The sequence below is a fragment of the Haliotis cracherodii genome, unplaced genomic scaffold (assembly GCF_022045235.1).
Source record: "Haliotis cracherodii isolate W230 unplaced genomic scaffold, xgHalCrac1.p SCAF_16, whole genome shotgun sequence".
NCBI lineage: Eukaryota > Metazoa > Mollusca > Gastropoda > Lepetellida > Haliotidae > Haliotis > Haliotis cracherodii.
The window spans coordinates 16254257-16270669 of record NW_027266271.1 but is presented as its reverse complement, the minus strand read 5'-3'; the positions used below and the strand labels follow the sequence as shown (position 1 = coordinate 16270669).

Sequence of the window (16413 nt, the reverse complement as noted above, 5' to 3'; positions counted from 1 at the left end):
ACAGAGGACCCTCCAAACAGGGAAGTGTAATTCATCCTGCTCTTACGAAGGGTCCTGTTTCGACCTTTAGCAGATAGCTTTAGATAGCCAGTTTAGTTTAAGTCGGGCCTGTTCCTGTTATCCAGACTACACAGAGGGGTTCCATTCTCAATGCAGCATATTGGTCTCATCCTAAGAATTATCTTCTGTTTTTGTAAATTTATAATACTTCTGACATAAATGTATTTGTCAAACTGTTTAACAAAGGGATCTTAGAGCTAGGAGGATCGCACTTCCCATACTTCAGCACAGACTTGCGATCCTTGGAGCGTTATGCCTGCTTTGTGGAACAAATATCTGGTGCACATGGTGGAAGTACCAGTGCTGACTTATTTTGTGCTTTGGGTAATGATATCATCTTATATTCTGAAACCGAATATGAATTGGGCAAAATTATCAAGATTACACAGTATCCCCCAGAAAGAATGAAAGAATATTGCTTTACGCTGCACCAGCCAACAGAAAGAAAGCAGCAAACTAATACCAAAATGGAGGGTAGATACTTGTGGAATAAAATAATGATCCAAAGACATTTGAATTATCAAATGAGTAATAGCTCATGGTATATAAGAGAATTAATACAGAACAAGCACTAATCATGCTTACTCCTCTTTCCCTTAAAGAGCACAAGGTAATAACGAACGAGGTGAAATGTAAATAGGTTTTGTCTTAAATATCCTTTCAATACAATTGTGCCTGTAGTGAAAGTGACAAAGACAGATTATTATTTTTATTTCTTGTTGACGTCAAAAACATGTGCGGGACAAACAAGTAGAACGTAACAGATACTTTTCTGCATTATAGCGGAAGTTAATGTAGAATCGTAGTTGACAGTGTGTGTAAGACTTGCAGAATCCGGTTAAACAAGGTGTAGGGTTATGTAATATACAAGGCACCGTGTACATGATGGTCTCAATACTGATAATATCACCCTTAGGTTATATGCTGCTGCTGATTCAACAGTATTCAAGGATAAGTGGAAAAAAGGTCAAACATTTATATAATAGTCATGAAACCACTGTTACCATTTAGAACTAACAACAAACAACCAGTGCATATATACAAGCTGCCTGAACAATCCCCACACTGCCCCTCTTCATCGCTGCCCATCCCTATGCTCACCCCCCACCCATCCCAATTTACCAAATGACACACCCTTACACCCTACCCCCCCCCCCCTTAAAAATCAAATAAATAATAAGAAAAATAAATAAATTTAGAACAAATTAAAAAAAAAAAATGAGAAAAAAATACACACCCAACACAACCCCCTTAACATAACATCTCAAATGTTCTCATGTGCCACAAAACAAGCGGTCTTCTTTTCACTATTTCTTCACAAATGATTGACTTCTTTTCACTATTTCTTCACAAATGATTGACTTCTTTTCACTATTTCTTCACAAATGCTTGCAGAAGGTCAATGGGCAGAGGGAAAATGATTGTCGAGTTCTTCTCAGCCGAGATGGTATTAAGCGTCTGCAGATAACGCAACTGCAAAGCCGCGGGGGATTCTGAGATGACCTCTGCAGCTTCCTTCAGAGCCCGGGAAGCCTTCTGTTCTCCTTCAGCGGCAATGACCTGAAAGTGAAAGAAGGAAGGTCAAGGTTGGTTGATTTCACGAGGCCAAGGTCAACAATGAGAAAGGTCACGGTGTACTGTTTGTCTTAGTTCAAAATAAAATCTTCACTAAGAATGCTTCCTCTTCGCATAAATGTTTGAGTGACAATAAATGTGACAGGTAGGTTACGAGTTGTAGTGATTTTTAAGTTAGCTAAAACAGGTGTTTCGTAATAAAATCACTCTCCCTAAAACCAGGATTTAACATGTTTTCATTGATATATTCCTTGAATGCTATGATTAATAAATCTTAATAAACCACTTTCTCACAGAAAGCGAGCAAATGCGATAAAAGAGTTATCTACCTTGGCCCGTGCATCTCGTGAGGCTTCTGCCTCTGCAGCCATGGCTCTCTGGAGCTGGAGCGGCAGTCGCACGTCCTTACTGCAAAATATAAAATTGTAAATATAAGCTACGAAAGCATCTTGGAATAACTCAATTCTTTATTCATGTACATGTGTAGGCCAGCGGCCCATGGTACAACATTTGGTCCATCATTAACATTTATAGGCTTAGTGTTTGGAGTCTAACATTTATAGCATGGTATATAAAGTTTCTTATAACAGTTTCATTGTTTACCGCATCTTGGAATTAGCTTATTCTAGAATATTATTTAACAAATTCAGACGCACTCATAATGCTAGCACACTGCGTCTGATACTTGTCTGTATGCATTTCTTTTCGAAGAACATTAATTATTATTTGGAGTTTTAAATTCAATCCCAATGATAGACCACACGTATTTTTTAAAGATGTGTTCGTTGTTTAACGCCGCCCTCTGTAATATTCCAGCTGTATGTAAATGTATGTTTGTAAATAATCAAGCCTGGGCCATAAACTCTAGTGATTGACAGCGATGATTCATAATCTCATCTCATGAGGTTATCGTAATACCCCTGTGAAGATCCGACTTAGAATTGGTCAGGTGTCAGACTTGGTTGATGCATGTCACCGTGCCCTAATTGCGTAGATCAGTGCTCATGTCAGTCGTCGCTATATGGCTGAAATAATGCCGATGCGACGTTAAATTTTAACTCACCCACTCACTCATTTCAGTCGCTGGATTGTCAGGTCCAGACTCGATTATTTACAGTTGTTAAATAACAAACGATAACACAACTCGGCTACACATGGTATTGATTGAACATTTGCAAGAGTTTGTGAGGATGTTACTTACACTTCTACTCTCTCCACCTTCACACCCCATGGGTCTGTGGCTTCATCTAGAGACAACTATGGGACGATAAAGATGATATAATTTGAGAATAGCATATATCATACTTAAACAACAGAGACGTTAAAGATGGTACTTGTTGTTTCCCTGCCTGGTCCTCGGCATCTAGGGGATAAAACAAAGGCTGGTTGGCTCGGAACCAGTATACTGTGTCTGAGAGGGGTATCCATGTTAAATTGTGGCATGGTATCTCACTGGGTTAGAACCATACAACCGGAATTTGTCCGACTAGTACAAGCACACACACACGCACGCACGCACGCACGCACGCACACGTCGCTGTATAAGTACTTTAATCTTAAGCGCGATGTTAATCCCCATTCACCTCACAGCAAACAATATTCACAGGTGATACTCAAACCATTTCTAATTGCGCATTTACAAGACTGATAAATATTTCCTTGTCTTCTTTTATTATCCAAAATAAATAATTAGGTTTTTTTTTAACCAAAATCACTGATTTATACTTTTGCCAACACCACTCTAAGATTTACCTTATTTCATCATCGAGATGTTTACACAACTTACAACAGAAATCTTTGTACTTTAACCAATACATGAAAGACAAATTTCGGAATGAATGATTGGTTGGATGGATGGATGGATGGATGGACAGACAGATATCCATCTTACCTGCATATTCTGACTGATAGATTCTCTCTCTGACAAAATCTCGGCCAGACTTTTGGTTCCAAGGACGTTCCTGAGTGTTGTGGCTGCCAACAGTCTCGTGGATCGGCTTGAGTCTTCCACGTTGGTGATGGAAGCGGTGGCGTTGCTCGTACGGTAGTAGACCACGGCGTCCACGGCTACCGTCACAGAGTCACGCGTCAACACCTATAAGAGACAGTGAGTGAGTGAGGTGTTTTGTTTGTTTGTTGTTTAACGCCGCGCTCGGCAATATTCCAGCTACATGACGGCGGTCTGTAAACAACCGACAATTCAGTGTTTGGCATCATGAGCATCGATCTACGCAACTGGGATACGATAACGTGCAGTAAGCAAGTCAGCGAGCATGGCCATCCGACCCCGTTAATCGCCTTTTATGACAAGCACAGTCGCCCTTTACGGCAAGCATGGGTTGCTGAAGACATATTCTCACCGGTCTGTTCAGTGAGGTGTAACAATGTCCATACCACGAGGGAGGATTACCATTGTCGACCGCTCCCGTGGTCTTTTGGATAGACGGTCTGCACGGAGAGTGTTGGGGATCGAGCCACCGACCTATCCGTGTAGACCCTCTATCCACAAGACCACGAGAGCGAAAGGTCCCAACGACAAACCTAATTACGTTGAAAGATGTTACTTGTTGATAAGATATTCCTTGCTTCACCTCGACTACATTTAGGACAGATGGGTCAAAACATGTGACCTGGCTTATTGAGTACACGACGCCTTGAATCCTTTTTTCATCTAGCACTGGTACCGTTCTCCTGGTGTAGAAGACTCTATTTTTACAGGCCGCGATGATACTGAAATATTACTGACAACGTTGCGTATGACACTCACCTCCTGGGGCGGCACATCGAACGATATAGTTCTCAGATCCACTTTGGTGAAAGAATCCATGCACGGGATGATGAAGAACAAACCTGCCCAACAGAACATCATCATCATCATCATCATCGTCATCATCATCATCATCGTCGTCATCATCATATATTTATGCTTTCAGTATCAGGGTACAAGTTTCATTTTCAAGACCTCAAACCATTTTCAAGTCCAAGTCTTATTTAGTTTTTTTTACTATAATATATGTATATGCATGTTATGGTATTCAGACTATTAGAAATCCTTGTATCACTTTTTTCTCACCATCAGAAAAGATTCAGCAAAGGAAGCCGACCGCATGCACAACATAATCACTCTATAAGGCTTATCCACACATAACACGGCGAGTGAAATCGACATATTGCGATGTTTTAAATACATTTTTCTCATCATTTCCCCTCTTCCTTCGTGTATTCAATTTACACATCGAGACGAAAGCCTTCCAATTTGACAAACTGTTTGCTTCACATAAATCTATTAGTGTATTTTTTGGTTTGATTTCTTGGTGATGGATTGGATGCCATTGTGTAACCAATGAACCATCCGTCACTACTCGTATAGTTTCATCCTTACCAAAATGCCCTGTTTCACAATAACTACCTTATTTGTTAAAAGACGGTCAACTGATTGACTCAAAAAAAGCAATTAAATGGTTGGTTTCAAGGTAGATGTCAGGGGCAGACTTTTTGACATTCTTTTCCCCGAAAAGTCTTGAAAATTGGTAGGAATAAAAAAGAAATTGGCAATACGTGTTTTAGAAAAAAGAATTGTCTCATAGTTATAAATAGCTGAAAAAATAAGTGATCCCGGCTATACAAAATACCAGAACACTCCTCGACCGACCCCAGACTTACAGATGATCAGTTGGTTTAACTAACTTGATTTCATGTATGGCGAACACAGCGTTGGTTTCCAGGAAATCAAATGGTTCGTGATCAGCTCGATTATAGATATTCCAGTGGCTAGTTGGAAGATAAAATGATTGTACTTACCCGGCCCCTTGGCGCCTCCGGGGACCAGACGACCCAGTCGAAATATGACCGCCCTCTCATATTCCTGCACCACCTGCAACGTTGGGAGGAAGAGTGTTGGTTTAACTCAGTTTTACAGCAGTTCACTCAGACGCCGCAAATCGCTGTGCAGAGTTGCGTCCCTTGGGCACGCCAGAAACCTATGATTGTGGGTTCGAATCCCGGTTCGCCCCGATTATGTTTTTATGTTTGTCAGCACATACCCCTGCTCGTGGGTTTCACCGAAGTAGTAAACGTCTGAGACCTGCATCACTCAGGGCTTTCCTCCCACATTAAGCTGACACGCCGCGATATAACTGGAATATTGTTCAAAGCAGCGTTAAACCCAACTCACTCACTCGTGGGTTCGGGGCGGTCGTGTAGCCTGGTGGTTAAAGCGTTCGCTCCTCAAGTCGGAGACCAGGGTTCGATTCCCGACATGGGTACAATGTGTGAAGCCCATTTCTGGTGTCCCCCCGCCGTGATATTGCTGGAATATTGCTAAAAGCGGCGTAAAACCATACTCACTCACTCACTCACTCGTGGGTTCCACTTAGTTGAACGTCTGAGACTTGCATCATTTCGGGCGTTCCTCCCACATTTAGCTGATTACAGGAATACTCTTCACAGCGGCGTTAAACCTATATTACTCACTTATTTTAAGGCCATGATATTTTCTGGGCAGGTGAACCCGATAGTCGCCTGTTTCATAAAGCGATCTTAGCGCTACGGCTGTAGTAACTCTATTTCAAAGAATGGGAGTTACGGCAATCGTAGCACTAAGATCCCAATGTCACATCAGAATAAATAATCGCAAGTGATACCGTGTCATTTTATTGGTTAACCAAGCAATTTCGTTTGCGTTTGTTTCCTTAAACTGAAATAAAAATAGGCCATGCCCACTAACGGGCTACTCTCTTTTGTGAGGGTTTGTGTTCCATTATTGCGCTGAACGATGTCACTGATTTCGTTCATTCGTCACCACTCGCCCCTTTCCGTAACCTGCGGGAACCCTCGCATCTCTCATTCGTGACCAACTCGTGTTATTCCGGGACAAGCCGAATAGCTCTTCTTGCAGGTTACGGAAAGGGGCGAGTGGTGACGAATGTCGCACCCCTATCGATGAATGTTATGTGCGAAAATACGACAAACCAATCAAAATGCGCGTATGATTTCAAGTTCTTCGTCAAAGAATCCCTCAGAATTACTTTTTGGTTTTACATATGTCTGGCAACTAAAAATATACCCAAGACACAGATAAATGTGTTCAACCATACTGTATTATTCCACATGTCCCGATGTGCGTTAAATTGCATCTGCAATATATATAATATATGGGGAAATATATGTGAACAATTACGCAACGAGTTGACAATTGTTTAATGTATGCCCGTCTGTGCTACGACGGAACCCGGTCGCACAAATGTTCTTGAGAGGGGCACGAGTCGCTATTCGGCTTGATCTGTAAATTTATGCGTGGTCGCACCACCATCGTCTCTTAATTACAGGACGCCGTGATATAGCTGGGATATTTTCGATTGTCATTCTGGAACATTCACCTACTCAAAACACACATGCGCGCACGCGCAGACTTAAATGTATTTTATCATACATAAATGGATAGTGACATCGATGCGATAAACCCATCCAATAAATATGCAAATGAGGTAACCAAGCACGGACTACGTTTAAGCTCCCCAGTCGCTTGATCAATAAATTATTGTCTGATGTTCCAAATAGGTTATAGCGAATAGCGGTTTCCCTCTGTGTGAGTGAGTCAGTTAGTCAGTCAGTCAGTCAGTCAGTCATTTGGCACTATATGATAAACGGAGCGGATCATATTTTGTATTCATATGCGGTTCATAATGTTACTATGTTCATATTGCATTGTGGAAAAATACGTACAGTAAACTACAGTTATAACGAACTCGAAGGAACCACTCATTTTAGTTCGTAATAACCGTAGTTCGTTATAAGCACACATACAGCATTTATACAACAAATGGTCGGGACTAAACAAACATAAACTTGGCTAATAATCTGTATATCACGAAAACCAACAAGTAATGTCCAACTTTTGCATACCGTAAATTAAAGTTATGAAGCAGTAAAAAAAGGGTCTTGATCAGTTCATGCGGTGGATCTGATAAGATAAATACTTCGCGAGGATGTTTACAGACTGATTAGATATTTACCACTTGGTCTTTATTCTGGAAAGTTTGCAGTGATCATCTATTTTCGTAATTTATGAGTAAGATGACATAAAATACATATTTAGTTCAAAGTATAAACTTACACCAAATGACGACCAGATACCAACCTATTGTTCTCTTTAGCTCACAAGTAACGGACATCAATCGTGTGTAAACTGCCATTGTGTACCGTGTCTGTATGTTTGCACCTGTTCCTTCAGAACACGTGGACAGGTGAGATCAGTTCTGATTGATCAGTTCACTAATTAACACCAATCAATAAGGACTACCACTGACATATTCTCCTGGTAAATTTACACTGGAGGTAGAGGACGCCTAATGATCGTCACAACTCCACAAAACGATCACACATATAACAAGAGAGTAATCAGTTTTCCCAATCAGTGAAGAGTTCAATAACATCGCTTTGTTCACTGGGAAGTGAGGGTGTGTTTGTGCATTTTCTGTGTATTGCGTTTCTTTGATTCGTTAAAAAAATATTTGAATTCATTGTTTTATATATTTACACCAGTGTTGAAGGACACGCATATTTGATAATGCTGTTGTTGTGGTAATATCGATGGGTAGTATGCGCGTGGCAGTTCTGTTCTGGGTGTGGCTGTACAAAACAACCACAGCGCTACGCCTGACGTAAGTCTATGTTAAGGTGTGGGAGTAACGATCACCTTTGCTCTAAGATCTCTTTGAACAACGACACCTTGGTAACTTTACATAACTGGTGCGTGGTATGCAGGCGGTGGTACTGTTGTTACTGTATCCTTAGGGACCGACCATTTGATATTCGGGGTGGGTTTGGTGGGGGTGCCTGGGATGACACCCCCCCCACGCCCCCCTCCCCACCCCACCCAGAGTATAAAACGATCGGACCCTTATACTCCTATAGGTACTATGTAGATGTTGTCCCAGCCATCCCTATATGCACACAGAGGCGCTGCATATTTACTAGGTTGAGTGAGAATGGTTTTACGCTGCTTTTAGCAATATTCCAGCAATACCACGGCCGGGGACACCAGAAATGGGCTTCACACAATGTACCCATGTCGGGAATCGAACCAGGGTCTTCGGCGTGACGAGCGAACGCTTTAACCACTAGGCTACCCGACCGCCCCTGCTTATATATTAGGGGACAATTGATATGGGTTATCTTTACACTTCGTCAGAGTGAGTGAGTGAGTGAGTGAGTAGGGTCTAACGCCGCTTTTAACAGTATTACAGTTATATCACGGCGTGTCAGCTTAATGTGGGAGGAAAGCCCGAAGGGATGCAGGTCTCAGACGTTTACCACTTCGGTGAAACCCACGAGCAACCACTTCGTCAGAATGCCGAATCAATCTGACAACCCTTGACATAATGGCACATGCTGTCACGTGTTTGGCAGTAACGTTCTACGTGTAAATATCCAAGGTATATTCAAATATATAACCATATGAAATTATTGATTAATTGTGTCAACCAAACACAGATATTTTCACACCCTTCGCCTCTAAGCGATAATCAATATTCCCCGTTTTGTTGTAACCTTCATCAATAACCAATATGAATTCTCAGAGAAATCAATGGTAATTGTAACGTGAGCGATCAGTTCCCGTCAGTGTAATTCCAGCGAGATACCCGTGAAGAACCGGGTTATAATTGGTCTCCAGCAACCCACCTACTTCAGTTGAAAATTCAAGAAAATGACCTTGAAATTTCAAGATAATAAGTTGAAATTTCAAGATTCATAAGTTGAAAATTCAAGATACCAAGTTGACACTACAAGATACTAAATTGAAATTTTAACTTACTATCTTGACATTTTAAGAAACTATGTTGAAATTTAAAGATGATATGTTGAAATTTCAAGATACATAAGTTGTAAATTCAAGAAAATGAACTTGAAGTTTCAAGGTAAATTGACATTTCAAGATACTATGTTGAAATTTCAAGATACTAAGTTGAAATTTCAAAATAATAAGTTGGAGATTTAAGACTTTAGCTTGAAATTTCAAGATTATAAGTTGAAATTTCAAGATACTATGTTGAATTGTCAAGATACATAGGTTAAAAATTCAAGAAAATGACCTTGAAATTTCAAGATAATAAGTTGAAATTCCAAGATACTAAACTTGAAACTTAAAGATTTTAACTTGAAATTTCAGCTTATTATCTTGAAATCTTAAGATACGATGTTGAAATTTCAAGATTATATGTTGAAATTTCAAGATACAAAAGTTGTAATTTCAAGAAAATGATCTTGAAATTTCAAGATGATAAGTTGACATTTCAAGATACTTACGTGAAATTTCAACATAGCATCTTGAAATGTTAAGTTAGTAAAGAAATAAACAAATGGCCCTAAACGGCTTGTGTACCACATGGCCTTGTACGGGCGATCTTCTTACCTTAATGGCTACACAGAGGGAGAGAGGGAATGTGATGAGCATGCAGAAGAGGGAGAGGGCGTACAGGATGTATCCACAGCACCCAATACCGCTTTCACTACCACTTTCTGAAACAAATAACAACAGTGTGTGGAAGCTGTTAAGATTTGATATGTGATAAGAAACTGCTGGCAGCTTAGTTCGGGTTAGGCATTTAAGTGGTAACAGACATTCAAGTGGATTTAGGCTTGGTTGGTTGGTTGGTTTGTTGTTTAAGGCCGCACTCAGCAATATTGCAGCTATACGATGGCGGTCTGCAAATAATTGAGTCTGGATCAGACAATTCAGTGATAAATATCATGTGCATCGTTCCGAGCTGTACAAAATGCACCTGTATGGCTTGTTTGTTGTTAAACGGTGCACTCAGCGATATTCCAGCTATACAAGGGCGGTCTGTAAATAATCTAGACTGGACCAGACAATCCAGTGATTGACATCATGAGCAACGATCTACGCATTTGGGATGCGATGACATGCATCAACCAAGACAGCGGGCCTGACCACCCGATCCCTTTAGTGGCCTCTTACAAGCATAGTCGCCTTTTACAGCAAGCATGGGTTGCTATTCTTACCGGGATCTTCAGGGGTAATGTGTATTGCTATAACAAAAACTAGCTGAGTCTTTTCATTGCTTGATAAAGCTGCCATTGTACTTTTTCTATTGTATGCATATAAACCATTTTATACAAAACATAAAAAATAAAGATTATAACATCAAATTATATGCAAGATGCATTAGTAATTCCAAAGTATATATATCAACAATAGAAAGTTAAATTTCCCAGAAGTTTCTATATCACAATACACATATACTATAAACACCTACTAGTTTATTCTGTTTACTTTAATTCATGCCGCGTTTTGCTGTGCAGAGTTGCGTCCCTTGGGCACGCCAGAAACCTATGATTGTGGGTTCGAATCCCGGTTCACCCCGATTATGTTTCTAGGTTTGTCAGCACCATACCCGTGCTCGTGGGTTTCACCAAAGTGGTAAACGTCTGAGACCTGCATTACTTCGGGCTTTCCTCCCACATTAAGCTGACACGCTGCGATATAACTGGAATAATGTTAAAAGCGGCGTTAAACCCAACTCACTCACTCGCTCACTCATTACTTTAATTCATGATTGAAACAATAAATAAAACAAATTTTCTTCACCGATGACGTCACCCGGAGGGCGCTAACCAGATTACCGCACCAAGGGAGTTCAGTTGTTATGGGCAACATTAATCAACCGAAGTATCATGTAAATCAGATAACGTGAGCTAACATTGGTCAACCAAGGTAAAGGGCAACACGGGTTCGCCTGGATCGACCGGGGTTTTCAAGTCGTTCGCAAGCACGATTGAGCACAGTCAGCCATCATCAATCATTGGAGACCGCAATCATAATTTGTTGCACAGAATAAAAAAAAAACGATTTGATGTTGCAAAGAACAAACCCATTCATTTGTCGCACAGAAATTCACATGGATTGCCTGTCGCACGGAAAAAGCCTCGGGTTTCAAAGATTTCATTTATCTGGTACAATGACCCGTGTTAACCATCGCACAAATACCTGTTAATCACCCATCACCCCGGTGTCCCACGTGGCACCCCCAACCTACCCCGTTGTGTGTGTTGACCCGTGAAGACCCGGGGTAGAATAGATCTTCATCAACCCTTGCTAGCCGTTACAGGCAACTATGCTTGTCGTAAGAGCCGAAAAATGGGATCGGGTGGTCAGGCTCGCGGACTTGGATCAAATTGCGCGGATCGATGCTTATGATGTCAATCACTGGATTGTCTGGTCCAGACTATATTATTTACAGTCCGCCGTCATATAGCCGGAATATTGCTGAGTACGGCGTTAAACGACAAACAAACAAATAGACGTTGCGTGTGTTGGTGCATATTGCTGACTGGCGTTAAAAATACACTCACAATTATAGCAAAACAACAAAACTATTGCCTCCAGTTATTGTAAAACCACTGATGTCACAGATGTGGTACACCACGCCAGCATGCCCGACCATCTGGTGCTTGACAGGCAGACACTATGTCAATATGGAACATGGTGCTGTACCGTCGTGGATTGATATAGTAAATACTATATCAACACACCACAATGTACCTGTATCGAAACGCCTTCGAATTCATTAGACAGGCGGAAACCTATTTTGATATGAAACATGGTGGTGTACTGTCGTGGATTGTTATAGTAAATACAATATGTCATTTATTTACAATTGACACCTATTTACCAGTATCCCTGTACGCCTTTAGTTAGACAGACACCGTGTTTATACGAAACGTGGTGGTGTACTGTCGTGGATTGATATAGTAAATGCAATATGTAATTTGTTAACAACTGACAGCCCCTTTTTACAAGTATCAACCAACACCTGGTGGTAGGCAGGCAGACACCTATATTTATATGAAACATGGTGGTTTACCGTCGTGGATTGATATCGTATATGCAACATGTAATTTATTTACAATTGACACCCCTATTTACAAGTATCACCTTGGGGTAGGCAGACCCCACCGTGTTACTATGAAACATAGCGGCTTACTGTCGTTGATTGTTATAGTAAATACAACATGTAATTTATCTACGAATTCACCTTGGTGTCTGTTTGACGCATCTTTAACCACCTTTCAATAATCGGTCAGTTGATCAATGATGACTAACCCATGTAACCGCCACAGGTTCATTAACAACTTCGGAAATCCCCCCCCCCCCGTCACGTTTATCGTGTCGGCCATTTTGACGTCTTGTACTTGATGTAAATGTATTACGATTCGCTGTCATTGTGACTGACTTACTGAGGAAGTTCATTACAGACCTTTCTCATCTAATGGGGATATTATGTGAACACAATTCTTGCGTAAGATGTTTCTGAAGAGCAAGTACTGCATCCATACGCTCATGTCACCTCTCTTCTGGGGGAACTATTTTATTCCGCGATATAGCTGGTTTATGTTTGGCTGTCAGTGTAAACATGAAGTCACGCGTACTAAATAAAATTGTGTTTAGATCTTGGCCTACGTCCTTTGAGGAAAGAAATTGTGATAAAAAATTATAAGAATTGACTTTCACTTTGTGTGAGTTCATTGGAGTATGAACCTTTATAGAGTGAGGGCCAAACATTGTATGAACGTCGGCGCAAGCTCCAACGTTTATACACTTTGGCCCTCACTCTATGCAGGTTCATACTCCAATGAACTCACACAAAGTGAAGGTCAATTCTTAATTGACACCTCTATTTACAAGTATCCCCGAACGCCTTGAGCTAGACAGACACCGTGTTTATATGAAATATCGTGGTTTACTGTCGTGGATAGATGAAGTAAATACAACATGAACATTTTATTTACAACTGTCACCCCTATTTACAAGTATCCATGAACACCTTGGGGTAGGCAGGTAGACACCTATGTTTATATGAAGTAGGATGGTTTACCGTCGTGGATTGATATAGTAAATACCATATGTCATTCATTTACAATTGACACCTCTATTTACAAGTATCCCCAAACGCCTTTAGCTAGACAAACACCGTGTTTATATGAAACATAGTGGTTTACTATCGTGGATAGATATAGTTAATACAATATTTCATTATTTTTACAATTAACACCCCAATTTACAAGTATCAACGAACACCTTGGGTGGACAGGCAGACACTTAATGTATATATGAAACAAGGTGGTTTACTGTCGTGGATTGATACAGTAAATACCATATGCCATTTATTTACAATTGCCACCTCTATTTACAAGTATCAACGAACACATTGGGGCGGACAGGCAGACACTTAATGTTTATATGAAACAAGGTGGTTTACTGTCGTGGATTGATATCGTAAATACAATATGAAATATATTCACAATGGAGACCCGTATTTACAAGTTTTCGGAAACACCTTTCGGTAGGCAGGTAGTCAACGTGTTTACATGCAGCAGGATAGTTTACCGTCGCGGATTGCTGAAGTCAATACGCTCCACAACACTCATAAATATCGATTCCTTTTAACACAGTACTCAAGGACCGGTTGAGGATCATTTGAAAACGACATTGTATCCACACAGCGTCTCACCTATTCAATGAATATCCACACACACACATCCAGGTCAACTAACTAGGCCGACACATCGCATACATTCTGTCAACTGACAGGACGCCTCGCACATAGTCAATATATCCTGACCTACCTAGTTAAACATAGCAAACTACCAGACGACACTACGTGAGTTAGATACAAAAGCTACAGGAAACGAACCGACAATAATACAAAGCGTATCAACTATTAGGACGAAGCTGCTGTAAGCACGACCGCACCCTATCACTGTATCAGCATGAATATTTACCCGAATCGATCGAAAAGGGTTCAACTTTAGCCCCGCCGTGTCCGCTCATATTGCTGGTGCTAGGATGACTGACTTGAGGCGGTTTGGGTTCCGATAACTTAGGGTCCTTATCGAGGTCTTTATAATACTCGTCTATCAGTTGGTCCGTTCCCGTCTCCTCTGCCTGTCCTCCTTCGCCTCGGTACATCGCGCTGTTGCCTTGAAAACTTGGGAACTTCCGGTGTGAGACCTGGACGTTACAAGCTCCACCCCGTTGCCAGCCTCGTGTTCCGTCTCCATAACAAACAAACACTTCGATAAGGATTGCACATAATCAGTATTTTCTATTCAGCAGTCACGCGGTATTGATTAATCCTTTGCATTGTGTTGTTAGCCACTGACCGATGTATTGCGATAGCTATTCATTCCATGGTGTATTTGTCGTCACGGTTGGGTGCACGTGTTTACGTATTTTATTCGAGGGCAATCGTTTATGCTATATGCGGTCCGAGTTGCAAAATATCTTAGTGAACTCTTCTTGTGTAAGAGCGCGTCAGGCTTACACAATTTTACACGGGGCCAGATTCCGTGTCGTCAACTCCGATTTCACAATCCAGGTGTGTTCAAAGGTAGTAGGTAAATATAGTTCTCAAAACAACCTAGATCTACGTCAATGGTACAGTGATAACGATGGTGAGTCATTCGCTGCTCATGCTGACACATTAATGGCGCAAACAAGTGCCGAAAAATGTGACTGAAATTGCGCACAAACCAAAGAAATCCCACAAATCGCCAGGTACGAATATTCACGTGAACACAGTGATACGAAAATACCCGACCTGTCGCACCCGATTGTCCTGTTCTAATCGCCGTATTCACATTTCCGCGTCGGTTCAGTTAACACAGCTTTACCCCTTGGCGGAAATGAGGTGATGTAAAATGGGGTGTTTGACTTCGCGTTCAAGATTATTGCACTTATATAGACAGACAGACAGACAATAGTTTATTAACGTCTCACTCCTGTACATACATAAGACAGCTTTATACAACTTGACATATATAAAATGTACAGAACCATTCAATAGAATTATGAGAGACGAATTATCACAGAATTTATACATAAATGATATAAAGATGATATAGTAAAACGTTATCCATATAAAAGATGTTTTCTACGATTAAGAATTAAAAAGCAGACTTTGGCAAGTATAAAACACACACTGGAGTCACTGAGAATAAAACAAAGTTTGTCGACATCAGGCATATCTAAAACATTATAAGATTTAGCAATATATAGGGACGTGCATGCACGTGTGTGTGTCTGCTTGTACTAGTCTAGACTGATGCCGATTTATAGTGCTAGCCCACTGAGATACCATGTCGCAGTTTAACATGAATGCCCCACTCCGAAAAAGTATACTGACTCCGAGCCGACCAGTCCTTGTTTTAGCCCCTCTTTAATGCTAAGCGCCAGACAGTGCCATCTTTTAACGTCTTTTGGTATGACGCAGCCGGAGATCGAACCCCGGACCTTCCCCTCTCCGGGCGGACGTTCAACCTCCAGACCACGGAGGCGGTCTCTTGGCGGAGAGTGACCATGATATTTGAATGTAAAAGGAAATGACAGTGGGTGGTAATTATTTCGGTTTTGGTATGAACCTTTTAACACGTTAAAAATGAGTAATAATAGTTGTTTTAATGATTAGCGAGGGGAGACATAGCGAGAACCAGCCAGGAAGACATACCAGGTGTGTAATAAAATAAATGCTAGAAATGGGAAATTTGTATTTGAATAGAATATATGTATGTAAAAATGAGGGCTGGCACTCTTAACTTTCAAAGTTGGGTCCACACTTTACGATTCATATATATGATGAAGAAAGAACATAATGCTTAAGAGTGAGTGAGTGAGTTGGGTTTAACTCCGCTTTTAACAGTATTCCAGTTATATCACGTCGTGTCAGCTTAATGTGGGAGGAAAGCCTGAAGGGATGC

The 16413-nt window shown here is 40.9% G+C and overlaps 1 pseudogene; it reads right to left on the bottom strand.

Annotated features, from left to right (window-relative positions):
* Positions 1–1218: 1218 nt before the first annotated feature.
* Positions 1219–14845, bottom strand: LOC139463418 (band 7 protein AGAP004871-like; annotated as a pseudogene).
* Between the last annotated feature and the right edge of the window lie 1568 nt (positions 14846–16413).